Source organism: Amphiura filiformis, chromosome 1, assembly GCF_039555335.1.
Source record: "Amphiura filiformis chromosome 1, Afil_fr2py, whole genome shotgun sequence".
Classification (NCBI taxonomy): domain Eukaryota; kingdom Metazoa; phylum Echinodermata; class Ophiuroidea; order Amphilepidida; family Amphiuridae; genus Amphiura; species Amphiura filiformis.
The window spans coordinates 15,802,057-15,818,599 of NC_092628.1; the positions used below are offsets into that span (position 1 = coordinate 15,802,057).

At 33.8% G+C, this 16,543-nt stretch overlaps 1 protein-coding gene across 1 annotated transcript in view; it reads right to left on the reverse strand.

Annotated features, from left to right (window-relative positions):
• Positions 1 to 2,056, reverse strand: part of LOC140159026 (thyrostimulin alpha-2 subunit-like) — a 183,465-nt gene extending 181,409 nt beyond the window's left edge. The window contains exon 1 of the mRNA XM_072182386.1: positions 1,618 to 2,056. The gene's annotated coding sequence lies outside the window, so the exon portion shown is untranslated. The remainder of the gene's footprint in view (positions 1 to 1,617) is intronic.
• Positions 2,057 to 16,543: the final 14,487 nt, after the last annotated feature.

Sequence of the window (16,543 nt, forward strand, 5' to 3'; positions counted from 1 at the left end):
TGCTAGCCGAATCCAATACATATTACTCACGGAACTGAGCTTTCGCCATCTTGGCTGATGGCTTGATCACAGGTGAATTGGTCCACTGCTTTTCCCGCGAAACTTGGTTGCTATTGACGTATCCTCGTTACCCGGAAGTGATTTTGGTTTAAGCAGTTTTAAGACACGGAATTGAAACTTAGCAGACTATGACAAGAATACTGATGGCAATGTTTTGTTGTATCGTCAAAAATGCGGTTCATTTTGTACAAGTAACCTTTTTATGGGACACCTTGTATTTTATGAATTGATAATAAGTATCCATGTGTCATGTAGTATCCACCCCAAATATGAAGTTTCTACTTCATTTAGATTCAAAGAAACAGCAAGTGAAAATTTGTCTTTTTATGAAGAATCCTTAAATAGTGTGACTGTTGCCATGGAAACGAAATTTATATGTTCTTATGGTTTATCTTAGTAATGTATTCTTTATCTTGTATTTTCCATTTTTCATGTTTATGTTGAGATAAAAACAAATAAACTTAAACTTGAATCGTGAAATTGAGTACTCTTGGCTGCACGGCCTCTCTAGTGCTCTTTTATTTCGCGGGCAGTGATCTCCGCAGCTGAAATACGCGTAATAAGTCAGTCATGTCATTAGGCTTATTCTCTAATACCGCACACCGACACCGCCTGGCTAATAATTATTTGGTGGAGCAGGGACACTAAAATGAATACACGGGATCGATACACGTGAATTGCTATGCACGATTTTGATATCAGACGAAAATCTTCGAATACTGGGTTAGAAATTGATGAATATCTCCCGCAAATGAATTTTTCTCAAGAAACCAGATGTGGTCTCATACACTCGAAAATACGTGTTGAACAGATATGATAGTCGCTAGAATGCGCTTTGAAAATTGGCCGTGCGCTTTGAACTCAAAATCTGCCCATTTTATATTGCGTTGGTCCTGTAAATAGTGTAATACCCTGTATTGACTACAGCGTGTAGTACAGCTGCACTCACTGTAGGCAGTATAAAAGTCGATGACCATTGACCTCAATGGGGTATACAAGCTTATTCACGCACAACCAAGATCAATTACCCAGCTATTGTGAGTAGCCTTAGTTATGTCCCTCGGCTAATTATTAATTCTAAAGAGCTTTAAAGGTTTGAACCAAATGGCTAATAGTGGCTGTGGATTTAACCTACCATGGCGATTCCTGCCATGAAGATATAGGGTCGATGACACTGTGATACCGTAGATAGATATAAGTAAAGGTACAGGGAATGAAGGTCAATGGTCCTATCACCTGTTGTTTATAATATCGACATGTGTTTATTTACAGTCATGTTCGAATGACGATCGAGTGATTGTTTAGTTTTAATTTTGTATATCAATCAAGGCATTATAATTCTTTATACCATACTTAAACTGCTAAACCTAATCCTGGTTCTGGTAGATGTATCGTGTATGACTATGTAAATATGGATGTGCACGTGGCGATCGCGGGATGTTATAAGCACTCCGGGCATGAGCAGCAAAGTTTTCGTAAATTAATGCGCAATTTTAAGTACAATAATTATATCCTTTTTTGGTAGATTACTCTACTATTATTTAAAAGTTTGCTTACCTCGGTCCTGTTAAATCCACTTTGAGCTAATCGTCAGCTATTATAATCCAGAAGATATAGTGCGATGAAATAATCTGCCGTTTTGACTGTTCACAATTATAGATTTCAGAGTAATCTGATTGATGATCATAATCACAGGTATGAGTATGTGATTTTTATGACAAATTTGCGCGCCAAGATGAAAAATAACTTAATACAATAGAGAGACACATACGATGAGCAGACGATATACGAATTGATAAGAAATTGCCACACGGAATGTCCAAACCCACGCACCACAAATTATCATCCACTGGTTAACTTGCTTGCTGCCACATCATTTGCCGAACGTTTTAGTATAAACCTTTTCTGAGTTTTCACAGTGTTACTGTAGTTTAAAATAGCTATAGCTATAGTCAGTGTAGTGTGTGCTACTTGCTTGCTATGTCAGCCTGTGTAACCGTTTCCCGCGTATACTTAAATCACGTGATCGCGAAAAAGCGATGATGTTTGTGAAAAATATCAATTGGTTTGAGGTTTTGCTTTAGTGTTGATTTATTCCGATTGTGCTGTTGATTGTTTTCATACTTTTAATTATTATCTGGGTAATGAATGCAATGAACAAGCTAAACCAAAGTGTGGGCAGACAAAACCAACGCTCTGTAGGGTTTATTGTTCTATTGTTTCCGATTAGAGCGCTGACATATTGGAAAATGTTGCCAATCAATATTCATGAGAGTGTAGAATGGCTGCTTAGTGATGTTATGTGTTTAATTTCTATAATAATTATTATTACACTTATTTATCATCGCTCTCTTTGCTTTCTCTGTACTTATTCTTTCCTAGGCCTACACTAACTTTATCACTCCCTCGCTCTCCTTCTCTCTCTTCCCTTCTTCACCCTTCTTTCTTTCTTTCTTTCTTTCTTTCTTTCTTTCTTTCTTTCTTTCTTTCTTTCTTTCTTTCTTTCTTTCTTTCTTTCTTTCTTTCTTTCTTTCTTTCTTTCTTTCTTTCTTTCTTTTTTTGTCCTCTCTTACGCTCCATCTCATTCCAACAATATGTCCTTATCTTTCTATTATTTTATTTACTTCTCATTATTTCTTTCACTTAATTTTTCCTCAATCTCCCTTCCTGTAGGCCCCTCTCATTATCCATATCCCCTCCTCCCCTCTTCCTCTTCCTCCCTCATCCCCTCCCAAGACTTCTCACAGGGTAGAATCTGCCCCTCCCAAACCCCACCGCCCCTTTGGGTACGCCACTATTTCTATGCAAATCTCCTTCTTAAAACAAAATTAAATGGAAATCTGTGAAAAACAACCTTTATAGGACTATACTTATATTTACATATACGTAGCGATTACCATTATAGAGTACTATAGATAATGTGGACCTGGCAGCCTTAATACATTCTGATGTGTAATCGATCAGGAAGAGCATTCAATTTATTTAAAAGAAGCGCCTAAAATCAGGTGGGTGATAAAGAAGATTACATCGACAGCTAAAGCCTCCTTTATAGACTTCAGACCCGCACAAGCACACAAGCCTGTCGAAACAATGGTACCACTTTTATAAATAGCCTGTCGGAAAATCAAATCGGCATCAAAGGAACAAAGCATTCGGTAATCTGTTGCCACTCTATGTTTATAAAAGCTCTCTGGGCAAAAGGGACTTATTGTATTTCGTATTGTGCAAATAACCAATTTCCATGGCCTGGAAACTAACCGTTAAATAAAAGCCTCTCCAATTTTTCGTGTTGAAGGTCGCGCTTTAAATACATCAATGAACATCAGTTCTCCGAGTGCTAATATTAGGGATGTCACAGTGGCTGCACAATTATTCTGCCACACTTGTTGTTCAATTTTGGCAAACATCCATGTCGAAAAATTAATTTCCTCATATGTGCTATTCATCCCAGTTGTTTGAAATTTTAATATATGGTGTGTGAAACCTTTCTGTGACTACCATCGGGTCTTTTAAAAATAAGTATTGCTTCGTTTAAGAGTTACTACCTGTTTTTATGGATTGTTGAAGATCCCTCATAAATCAATAAATATAGGCCTTTTGAAATAAAAAGACCTACCACCATTTAGCTGAAATACTATACTAATCTTTCTTAGCATGTAAATTATTTCCGTCGACAACGAATGACACACTTGAGGAAAACGATTTAAAAACATATCATTAGCAAAGTGATTTTAAAGGGAGTAATATTCCAAACCAGAATGCTCTAAGCCATTGTGTGTGTCCAAGGCCACACCGTATGTAGTGGAATGGCGGTTCCTTTTACCATTTGTCCTCCCATGTTAATCCAGATAACAAAATGTTAATATAAAGTCTCATTGGCAAATGAATTTTTATTTTTTACTTTTCGGAATTGGCTTTGAGCAATGGTTACACATACAATATTTACAGAAAAAATGAAAATTCTATTCCAGACACCGTATTTTTTGCATTAGGCAAAACATTTAAAGGTGAACCTCATTGAAAATAAAGTTATATATCAATGGAAAGCTTATGATGTCAGGATATTAAAAATTATTTTTTCCGATTTTTTGATGACTAATAAAGCTGAAAAATTAAAAAAATGATTGAATTTTTGGTCTTTTTTAAGGCGCCCAAAAAGCACCCAAATCAATCGTCTATGACCTTGGGAATGCTCGTGACGTAAGCTCAGGGTTCGCAGTCACGTGATCCTACTCGGAAACATGTAAACAAGACTTGCTTCCTGTACTTTGCAAGCTGCCCGGCAAGTCTGATTTTCACAATAAAGCTTGAAATTAGAGGAATCTTCAAATTGCTGGTTCCTTCTATATATATTAGAAACACATAAATTTTCCGTACATTTTTGACAAAATCAGTCATAACTGGCTGGGTATAACTGGGTAATTGAGTTTGAATTTCGCGCTGGGATCAATCCCATGCGCAAATGCTGCTACCGTTCATGTCATGGACTGAATAAACATGATCGAATAACAAATTAAATAGTTGTTTGTGACATTCCCTATATATTCTTGATTCATTTTAAAATGTCTGATTTAAAAAAATATCGTCTTGCAGTAATTAAAAAATTAATAAAAACCGCCGATCTCATCAAATCCAGCCCATAAAAGGTTTTTATATTTAGCGTATTGCGGTAATACATTCTTTCCACACAATCGCGATTGAAAGAAACAGATACTCGGGCAGATACTTTATTATAAAATAAATACAATTTAGGCTTAGTATGCCGTTATTTGATGGAATTCTGAAATCTGAATAAAATTAAAATATTGTCACTTGTGTCATGATTCTTTAATGATAGTACAATCAGTGTACGGTACTGAAAAAGTGAAACATTCATGTTTTATGGATTACCGAACACGATGCGTAAATTGCTGCTGAATTGCAGGGACGGATATGCAAAAAACACAGCGACTCGCTTCGGGGCTTCGTCCACCGTGTTTCATGGGGTGTTTCAGCAGATTTGATCAATCGTTCCCTTATATTTGGAACATTTACAGGAATAAATTTTGCTGATGAAGTAGCAATAAGAATGTGAATATCAAATCGGTCATTTTGTCTGCAAGTTCAGTACAGTCGCGGATACTGAACACTCGGCGTAGTGAGACTCAGTGCAGTCACTGAGCTCATCCCGTATGTATCTATACGAGTTCGCCTATCATACATGACCGGCCATGACTGGTTGTAAAGCTAAGAAATAATTAAAAAATCCTGTACATGTACCTTATTCTATTCCTTCATTTTCTCATTGTGATAAGTTCATCTCAACTTGGTGTGACGATCTGTACTGGTAGCACTAGCAGTTATTTTTTGTAATCTGTTTTCATTCCGGTTCTTCGGCGAATCTTCGCTCTTCGTGCTTCACTGTAATATTCCCTATGCATATCGTGGATGGCTTGGCCTATCCCAAATCACCCCGGCCAGCACTTTTCCCATTTTTAAATCCACACACTTTATTCAAGAACTTCATTCTTAATTTGATCATGATATTTCCTTCATGTTATTCTTATTTTATTGAAGATAGTTTTCATGTAAAGTAAGTTGACAATGACTGAATTCGTGCATTGGCCCGATGCATGCCACAGTAATACACGGACATTGTGTTTACAATCAAACCCGGAAGTAACTGTGTGTCCCTGGGCTGACGTCATCAACGAAAGCGCCCAATTTGAACGATTTCGTTTTGTAATTTAGGGGGTGCCAATATCCAATCTTTGCATGGAGATTATGTCTAGCCTGGTACGCTATGCAAATAAAAAATTTCCTTTTCTGCTTCCTGACATCATAAGCTTTCCATTGATATATAACTTTATTTTCAATGAGGTTCACCTTTAAGTAATTAACTTCAGTTCCTTTATTCAACATCTTAACAGGTTCATACTTGATAAATTTATGATGAATGAAAAGACTTTCATTAAATATTGAAAAAAACCAAAATTACTCATGCCTAATTTACATAATAATATCATGAATACATAATTAGCTGTAATTAGCTAATTTGCATAATTAATTACTTTTTGTGTATTTTTTGTTATCAATTGAAAGAACTTTGTATACATGTGTGTAAAAAAAAAACGCACCCTGATACAATGAAAACGTTTTTTGATTTTTTATTCTTTAATAAAACTCATTCATTTAGAAACATTAAATAACCTGTCCCTGCTGAGCTTATTTTTGAGGGGATATGCCTACTAATATTTATGGTATTATATGTAATGCTCGTGTGTGTTGTCAAGTTAGCGAGGTTTAATATTATGATTTTGTTATATGCCATAATTTACCCTGAAAATGCCGTTATTGTAAGGTTAAAAGGAGAAATAGAGGTTATCCGTGTTCTATAAGCTGCATATCCTAGCAGCGACTGCTATACCTTGTTTAGGACTTTCAAAAGAAGTATCTGCATGTGCAACCACGACTGTTTCAAAATAGCCCGCAAAAGTCATGCAGGTAACTGCGAGGTCGTGCATTGAATTGGTTTGAATAAGGAATACTACGGGGACCAGCGCCTTTTGTTAGAAGTCACACATGAGTAAAGTGGATAACCTCTATACAAATAAAACATACGAATAAGGTAACATGCAGAAATGCCTTGTTTTCTCTATCATTATTTTACAGTTTTGATGAAAAGTTTTCCCAATTACCTCCACTGGAAATCAAATTTCCCCATCTTACCGGTGTATTCGTCTCATGTCCAAAAGGGCGCACTATAGGTTTGTTCTATTTACACCGAGGGGTGGGGGGGGGGGATCGATATCGCCATTTTTACGTCGCCATTGGATTAGCACGTAATCATGAAATCTTCACAAACAATTCTAAATGTGTTATGTTATTTTAAAACCGGTGGAGTCCGACAACAGAACCAACTGTAGGTAGGCTATGTTTGTTTTTTTCAATTTGTAATTGCTAACAGTATAATTATTTTGAACGGGTTTCTAATCTTTTCGTTTCGCCAACCTCGTATACGGCACGTGATCCGTAACCTACACCGCCTGCTTTACACTTAAGTGTATAAAACAAGAAAAGTCTCAGGTCATAATAATATGTTGAAATTTTGGTCATTTGGGGATTCAACCTTCTACTACTAAATTGATAATAATGTCTTTTCGTGGAAAGTTCAATGTATGAGAAAATCGTATTTGAAATTACCTATATTTTCATTAAAAATTGTGTTATAGAGAATTAGTAATATTGAGCCTAGAATCTTTCTGCTCAGGGATAAGGAATTCCATTCGGATTCAATAGGAAACGCGATCTCAAAGATGGAGGTACTTTTTCTTTTTTTTTCAGATTTTGTCAATATTTCTGAAAGGAAATTGGTTTAAGGGCATTTTCCTAATGTATCAACAATATTAAGCGACGGTTACAGATTTGACACTTCTCGACAGACCTCTGCAGGTCCCTTTACCATTAACTTTATCAAATGCACTTTTCTTATATTTTTGGAAGGAATTCTAACGAGGGCATGTTATGTGACACTATGTGTAAAGTAGACTTAAATGGGTCACGATTGCACAGCGTGGGGATTCAAAATTAAGTGTTACTTATGGATAATATTCCGTGTCGAATTTAGTACCCGGGAATATCTAATACTCATAGGACATCGTGTTTTTAATTATACTTCGTTGAACAATGTGGTTCATAACACCTTTTACGTTTCTTAATTAAAAAATGCTTTAAAATGCGAATATAACCATATGATTGACAGCATTTTGATTAACGTATTACTATGAAACAAACTTTATGTTGCTTGTTTACTATTACAATTCAAAACATGCTGCGATGTAAGATGCATATATATATGGTTAGCAGGTATTTAGGGGTTAGCTATACACTGAGAATGCCCAAGGAAACCATTATATGGCTGTATAGAACAGATCCACCAAAAAACGTTGACAGCGTAAAGTAAGCAGCAAGTTCAAAAGGCTCTCACCTTTTGGTCCCAAAGGTGCTGATTGAACTTTATCATATTATTAACTTAAAACATTTCCAGAAGTGTTATGCATCTTTCATAGTTTTATGAATACACCAGAAAGTTTATTTGCTCTTGATCTTGCATCATAAGCTTACATACTTTGATGTTTTGCAAAAGTTCATTCTACACATCATATACTTGAAGACTTGCTTGATTTATTGCTGTTAATGAGTTATTTACGTTTTACAAAAGTGTTGTTGTTTCAGCCCTCTTTACAACATAACTCAAAACCACAAGAACTACAAAATTATATCTGTGATATTTGAATTCTTCTACACACTCGCTATGAAATGATCAATGCATTTTTGCCAAAGCTCACTACCATTCGCATGATGCTGTGAACTACCAAATCGCAACAGTTTAAAATAGTTTCTAACCTTAAGTGATAGTTGTCATAACGTCTTTTGGTGTAGGGTTCTTTCCTTGTTCTGGTTGATAGATTGGCTGGAAACGTGGTCAGTTTGCAGTGTCATTATGGCAACATTCAACAAATTGAACATTATTTGCGTTGCTCCAATAAATTAGTGGTACGAAGGAAATGCTATCGCACCCACAACACTTCATTAAATAAGGTATGTCATCGACCTTGTCCTACCATCAAGTGGAAGGTCTAGAAGAATAATTATGGTATTTCCCCTGGTATTTCTTTAAACTGTTTGAATAAAAGATAAAAACTAATTATGATTACAATATCCTTACGGTGGCTCTAATGCATACTGAATCCGCAGAGGGAGTGCAATTTTCTAATGGCACGATTAAGCCAATTAGATCATTGCCTAGACTGAACAGTGACGCATTTGAGACCATTTAGAATCAAATGAAATGCTGCATGTTTAAAAAAAATATCATTTACTTTTTTGAAAAATATTCAGCAAAACAAACCCCCATATTTTCAAACATAAACACTATTGTGTATTAAGTCCGTCCACTAAACCTGTTCAAGCAATAATAGGTTGAAAAAATACCGGTAACTATATTTTTGGGAATAGAGAGAAGGAGCATTTAGATAATGACTGTACACGTCTAACTTAAACAGTGCACTGAGGAAACAATGAGGCACCACATCTAATTTGGTCCTATAGCGCTATAGGCGCCCCGATAGGTACCGCTGACCCTTCCTATACTGAGGAAACAATGAGGCATCACATCTAATTTGGTCCTATAGCGCTATAGGCGCCCCGATAGGTACCGCTGACTCTTCCTATACTGAGGAAACAATGAGGCATCACATCTAATTTGGTCCTATAGCGCTATAGGCGCCCCGATAGGTACCGCTGACCCTTCCTATACTGAGGAAACAATGAGGCATCACATCTAATTTGGTCCTATAGCGCTATAGGCGCCCGATAGGTACCGCTGACCCTTCCTATACTGAGGAAACAATGAGGCATCACATCTAATTTGGTCCTATAGCGCTATAGGCGCCCCGATAGGTATCGCTGACCCTTCCTATACGGAGGAAACAATGAGGCATCACATCTAATTTGGTCCTATAGCGCTATAGGCGCCCCGATAGGTATCGCTGACCCCTCCTTTCCTGGGGAAACAATGAGGCATCACATCTAATTTGGTCCTATAGCGCTATAGGCGCCCGATAGGTATCGCTGACCCTTCCTATACTGAGGAAACAATGTGGCATCACATCTAATTTGGTCCTATAGCGCTATAGTGGCCCCGATAGGTATCGCTGACCCTTCCTATACTGAGGAAACAATGAGGCACCACATCTAATTTGGTCCTATGGCGTTATAGGCACCCCGATAGGTACCGCTGACCCTTCCTGAGCATATATTTGACGTGTCATGTCAAAAGGAGACACTTTTGGGCAATTTATCAATTTTGAGGTTTTTACATTATCTTAAATAGCGAGATATATTGCTCCACAACGCCGTTTTCTCCAATGAAATCGGACATTCCTAAGCGAAGATATTGCGTTCGTAAGTTATGGTATTATAAATTTGGAAATTGAGATATCGGCCTTTAAAAAATATTATTAACAATGTAGAGAGTAGGAATTACCTTGAAAATGTCTCAAAAAATACAAGATGCCAGTTATATTCCGGTCTGAAACTATCAGACAATATTTTTAACATTAAAAACATCACAAATTCGCAACAAACCCACGGGCAGATTTTTGGCTATTTCTCCATTTACGATTCTGCCCAAAAGTGCCTCCTTTTGACATGACACGTTACATATAGTGTTTTCGCTTTTTTTATAAATAAAAACGATAATACTATGCAAATGTTATTATATGCAAATTATTATATGCTTGATACAATTTATTCCATCACCGAGGTATGGCAAAAAGAGATCGATTTTACCAAGATACGAAATACAGTTACCAGGTTGGAGATGTACCTTTCTATTGGTGTTGGTACCTTCAGAATTAACTGACACGAAGATAAAAGTAAAATATAAAGTAAAATATCGAATTCATCTTTGCCAGAATGAAATCCAGACGTTTTCCATATACAAATTTTCCTCACTTGAACCAGAATGTATAACGACGTACCCTTTATCATGTTTATGTATTCTATACTATATACTATTCAGATTTGTAAGATATTTCATATACTTTTGCAGGATCAGTTTCTCTCGTTTTATAACAAAGCTAACTTCATTCAGTCGAAGACACGAGATTAAATAAACGGGAAGAACAGAAAAGGGCCACCTACAAACCTCCGAAGTCAATAAAGGTGAATTTATAACGGTACTCACATTATATTTTAGGGTCCGTGATCATAATACTTTATACGGATCATCACTAAAGCTAGAAGCACCACAGATATCTTATTACGAAACTTTGAAAGTCAAATCAATGCGTTTTACCGTCTCTCAATAGGACTTGATAATATTTTATTCCAATATTATAAGACAAAATTCACACACATTTCTTACAGTCGCCTTACCTCTTTCTTTCTTTCTTTCTTTCTTTCTTTCTTTCTTTCTTTCTTTCTTTCTTTCTTTCTTTCTTTCTTTCTTTCTTTCTTTCTTTCTTTCTTTCTTTCTTTCTTTCTTTCTTTCTTTCTTTCTTCTTCTTCATAACCATGATAACACCAGATGCTATGGCTTTTAAGGTTTGGTCATGACGCTACTTGTATCGACCACTTTGCAGTGAGAAGTTGCGGTGTATCCTTCATGTAATTATACACGAAATGTTACACATATATATAACAGTAATATTCATTATGGATAGGCTTATGTGTATATGTATGTATATAAATATATATAGATATATAGGGTGTGTGTGTGTGGGGGGGGTGTATTTTAATAGATATATACGAAACAACATTATATAGACCATTATTCTCAAACCTGTTTTCCAATATGTGTGTGTGTGGGGGGTGTATTTTAATAGATATTTATGAAACAACATATATATATAGACCATTACTCTCAAACCTGTTCCAATGTTCCACGTTCCAAAATTTCAAAATATCTTTATATACATAAAACAACATATATAGACCAATACTCTCAAACCTGTTCCAATGTTCCACGTTCCAAAATGTCAAAATATCTTTATATACATGAAACAATATATATAGACCATTATTCTCAAACCTGTTCCAATGTTCCACGTTCCAAAATTTCAATATTACTCTATATACATAAAACAACATATATAGACCATTACACTCAAACCTGTTCCAATGTTCCACGTTCCAAAATTTCAATATTACTCTACATACATAAAACAACACATATAGACCATTACTCCGAAACTAGTTCCAATGTTCCACGTTCCAAAATTTCAGTATTACTATATATACATGAAACAACATATATATAGACCATTACTCTCAAATTTGTTCCAATGTTCCACGTTCCAAAATTTCAGTATTACTATATATACATGAAACAACATATATAGACCATTGCTTGCAAATCTGTTCCAATGTTCCACGTTCCAAAATTTCAATATTACTCTATATACATAAAACAACATGTATAGACCATTACTCTCAAACCTGTTCCAATGTTCCACGTTCCAAAATTTCAATACTACTCTATATACATAAAACAACATATATAGACCATTACTCTGAAACTAGTTCCAATGTTCCACGTTCCAAAATTTCAATATTACTTTATATACATGAAACAACATTATATAGACCATTACTCTCAAACTTGTTCCAATGTTCCACGTTCCAAAATTTCAATATTACTTTATATACATGAAACAACATATATATAGACCATTACTCTAAAATTTGTTCCAATGTTCCACGTTCCAAACTTTCAGTATTACTATATATACATGAAACAACATATATATAGACCATTACTCTCAAGTTTGTTCCAATGTTCCACGTTCCAAAATTTCAGTATTACTATATATACATGAAACAACATATATAGACCATTGCTTTCAAATCTGTTCCAATGTTCCACGTTCCAAAATTTCAATATTACTGTATACATAAAACAACATATATAGACCATTACTCTCAAACCTGTTCCAATGTTCCACGTTCCAAAATTTCAATACTACTCTATATATATAAAACAACATATATAGACCATTACTCTGAAACTTGTTCCAATGTTCCACGTTCCAAAATTTCAATATTACTTTATATACATGAAACAACATATATATAGACCATTACTCTCAAATTTGTTCCAATGTTCCACGTTCCAAAATTTCAGTATTACTATATATACATGAAACAACATATATATAGACCATTACTCTCAAATTTGTTCCAATGTTCCACGTTCCAAAATTTCAGTATTACTATATATACATGAAACAACATATATAGACCATTGCTTTCAAACCTGTTCCAATGTTCCACGTTCCAAAATTTCAATATTACTCTATATACATAAAACAACATAGACCATTACTCTCAAACTTGTTCCAATGTTCCACGTTCCAAAATTTCAATATTACTTTATATACATGAAACAACATATATATAGACCATTACTCTCAAATTTGTTCCAATGTTCCACGTTCCAAAATTTCAGTATTACTATATATACATGAAACAACATATATATAGACCATTACTCTCAAATTTGTTCCAATGTTCCACGTTCCAAAATTTCAGTATTACTATATATACATGAAACAACATATATAGACCATTGCTTTCAAATCTGTTCCAATGTTCCACGTTCCAAAATTTCAGTATTACTATATATACATGAAACAACATATATATAGACCATTACTCTCAAGTTTGTTCCAATGTTCCACGTTCCAAAATTTCAGTATTACTATATATACATGAAACAACATATATAGACCATTGCTTTCAAATCTGTTCCAATGTTCCACGTTCCAAAATTTCAATATTACTCTATACATAAAACAACATATATAGACCATTACTCTCAAACCTGTTCCAATGTTCCACGTTCCAAAATTTCAATACTACTCTCTATATATAAACAACATATATAGACCATTACTCTGAAACTTGTTCCAATGTTCCACGTTCCAAAATTTCAATATTACTTTATATACATGAAACAACATATATATAGACCATTACTCTCAAATTTGTTCCAATGTTCCACGTTCCAAAATTTCAGTATTACTATATATACATGAAACAACATATATATAGACCATTACTCTCAAATTTGTTCCAATGTTCCACGTTCCAAAATTTCAGTATTACTATATATACATGAAACAACATATATAGACCATTGCTTTCAAATCTGTTCCAATGTTCCACGTTCCAAAATTTTAATAGATCTTTATATACATGAAACAACATATATAGACCATTACTTTCAAACCTGTTCCAATGTTCCACGTTCCAAAATTTCAATTGATCTTTATATACATGAAACAACATATATAGACCATTATTCTCAAACCTGTTCCAATGTTCCACGTTCCAAAATTTCAATATTACTCTATATACATAAAACAACATATATAGACCATTACTCTGAAACTTGTTCCAATGTTTCACGTTCCAAAATTTCAATATTACTTTATATACATGAAACAACATATATAGACCATTACTCTCAAACTTGTTCCAATGTTCCACGTTCCAAAATTTCAATATTACTTTATATACATGAAACAACATATATATAGACCATTACTCTCAAATTTGTTCCAATGTTCCACGTTCCAAAATTTCAGTATTACTATATATACATGAAACAACATATATATGATTTGATTTGAGTTTATTAAGCATATCATCGTAAGAGTCAAATAACATATTGCACAGAACATATATACAAAAACATAATTATTATAAAATACAAATTAAAACATAAAAATTGACACGATAATATGCCAAGGATATCCCTTAAAGTCAGCGACTTATTTCCAAAGGGGTCCTTATAACTAACAATGAAAAAATATATATATTACAACTATTTAAAACATGAAACTATTTAAAACATGAAATATATAGACCATTACTCTCAAATTTGTTCCAATGTTCCACGTTCCAAAATTTCAGTATTACTATATATACATGAAACAACATATATAGATCATTGCTTTCAAATCTGTTCCAATGTTCCACGTTCCAAAATTTAAATAGATCTTTATATACATGAAACAACATTATATAGACCATTACTTTCAAATCTGTTCCAATGTTCCACGTTCCAAAATTTCAATATTACTCTATATACATGAAACAACATATATAGATCATTGCTTTCAAATCTGTTCCAATGTTCCACGTTCCAAAATTTCAATTGATCTTTATATACATGAAACAACATATATAGACCATTATTCTCAAACCTGTTCCAATGTTCCACGTTCCAAAATTTCAATATTACTCTATATACATAAAACAACATATATAGACCATTACTCTGAAACTTGTTCCAATGTTCCACGTTCCAAAATTTCAATATTACTTTATATACATGAAACAACATATATAGACCATTACTCTCAAACTTGTTCCAATGTTCCACGTTCCAAAATTTCAATATTACTTTATATACATGAAACAACATATATATAGACCATTACTCTCACATTTGTTCCAATGTTCCACGTTCCAAAATTTCAGTATTACTATATATACATGAAACAACATATATATAGACCATTACTCTCAAATTTGTTCCAATGTTCCACGTTCCAAAATTTCAGTATTACTATATATACATGAAACAACATATATAGACCATTGCTTTCAAATCTGTTACAATGTTCCACGTTCCAAAATTTAAATAGATCTTTATATACATGAAACAACATATATAGACCATTACTTTCAAACCTGTTCCAATGTTCCACGTTCCAAAATTTCAATATTACTCTATATACATGAAACAACATATATAGACCATTACTCTCAAATCTGTTCCAATGTTCCACGTTCCAAAATTTCAGTATTACTATATATACATGAAACAACATATATCGACCATTGCTTTCAAATCTGTTCCAATGTTCCACGTTCCAAAATTTTAATAGATCTTTATATACATGAAACAACATATATAGACCATTACTTTCAAACCTGTTCCAATGTTCCACGTTCCAAAATTTCAATTGATCTTTATATACATGAAACAACATATATAGACCATTATTCTCAAACCTGTTCCAATGTTCCACGTTCCAAAATTTCAATATTACTCTATATACATAAAACAACATATATAGACCATTACTCTGAAACTTGTTCCAATGTTCCACGTTCCAAAATTTCAATATTACTTTATATACATGAAACAACATATATAGACCATGACTCTCAAACTTGTTCCAATGTTCCACGTTCCAAAATTTCAATATTACTTTATATACATGAAACAACATATATATAGACCATTACTCTAAAATTTGTTCCAATGTTCCACGTTCCAAAATTTCAGTATTACTATACATGAAACAACATATATATAGACCATTACTCTCAAATTTGTTCCAATGTTCCACGTTCCAAAATTTCAGTATTACTATATATACATGAAACAACATATATAGACCATTGCTTTCAAATCTGTTCCAATGTTCCAGGTTCCAAAATTTCAATATTACTCTATATACATAAAACAACATATATAGACCATTACTCTCAAACCTGTTCCAATGTTCCACGTTCCAAAATTTCAATACTACTCTATATACATAAAACAACATATATAGACCATTACTCTGAAACTAGTTCCAATGTTCCACGTTCCAAAATTTCAATATTACTTTATATACATGAAACAACATAATAGACCATTACTCTCAAACTTGTTCCAATGTTCCACGTTCCAAAATTTCAATATTACTTTATATACATGAAACAACATATATATAGACCATTACTCTCAAATTTGTTCCAATGTTCCACGTTCCAAACTTTCAGTATTACTATATATACATGAAACAACATATATATAGACCATTACTCTCAAGTTTGTTCCAATGTTCCACGTTCCAGAATTTCAGTATTACTATATATACATGAAACATATATAGACCATTGCTTTCAAATCTGTTCCAATGTTCCACGTTCCAAA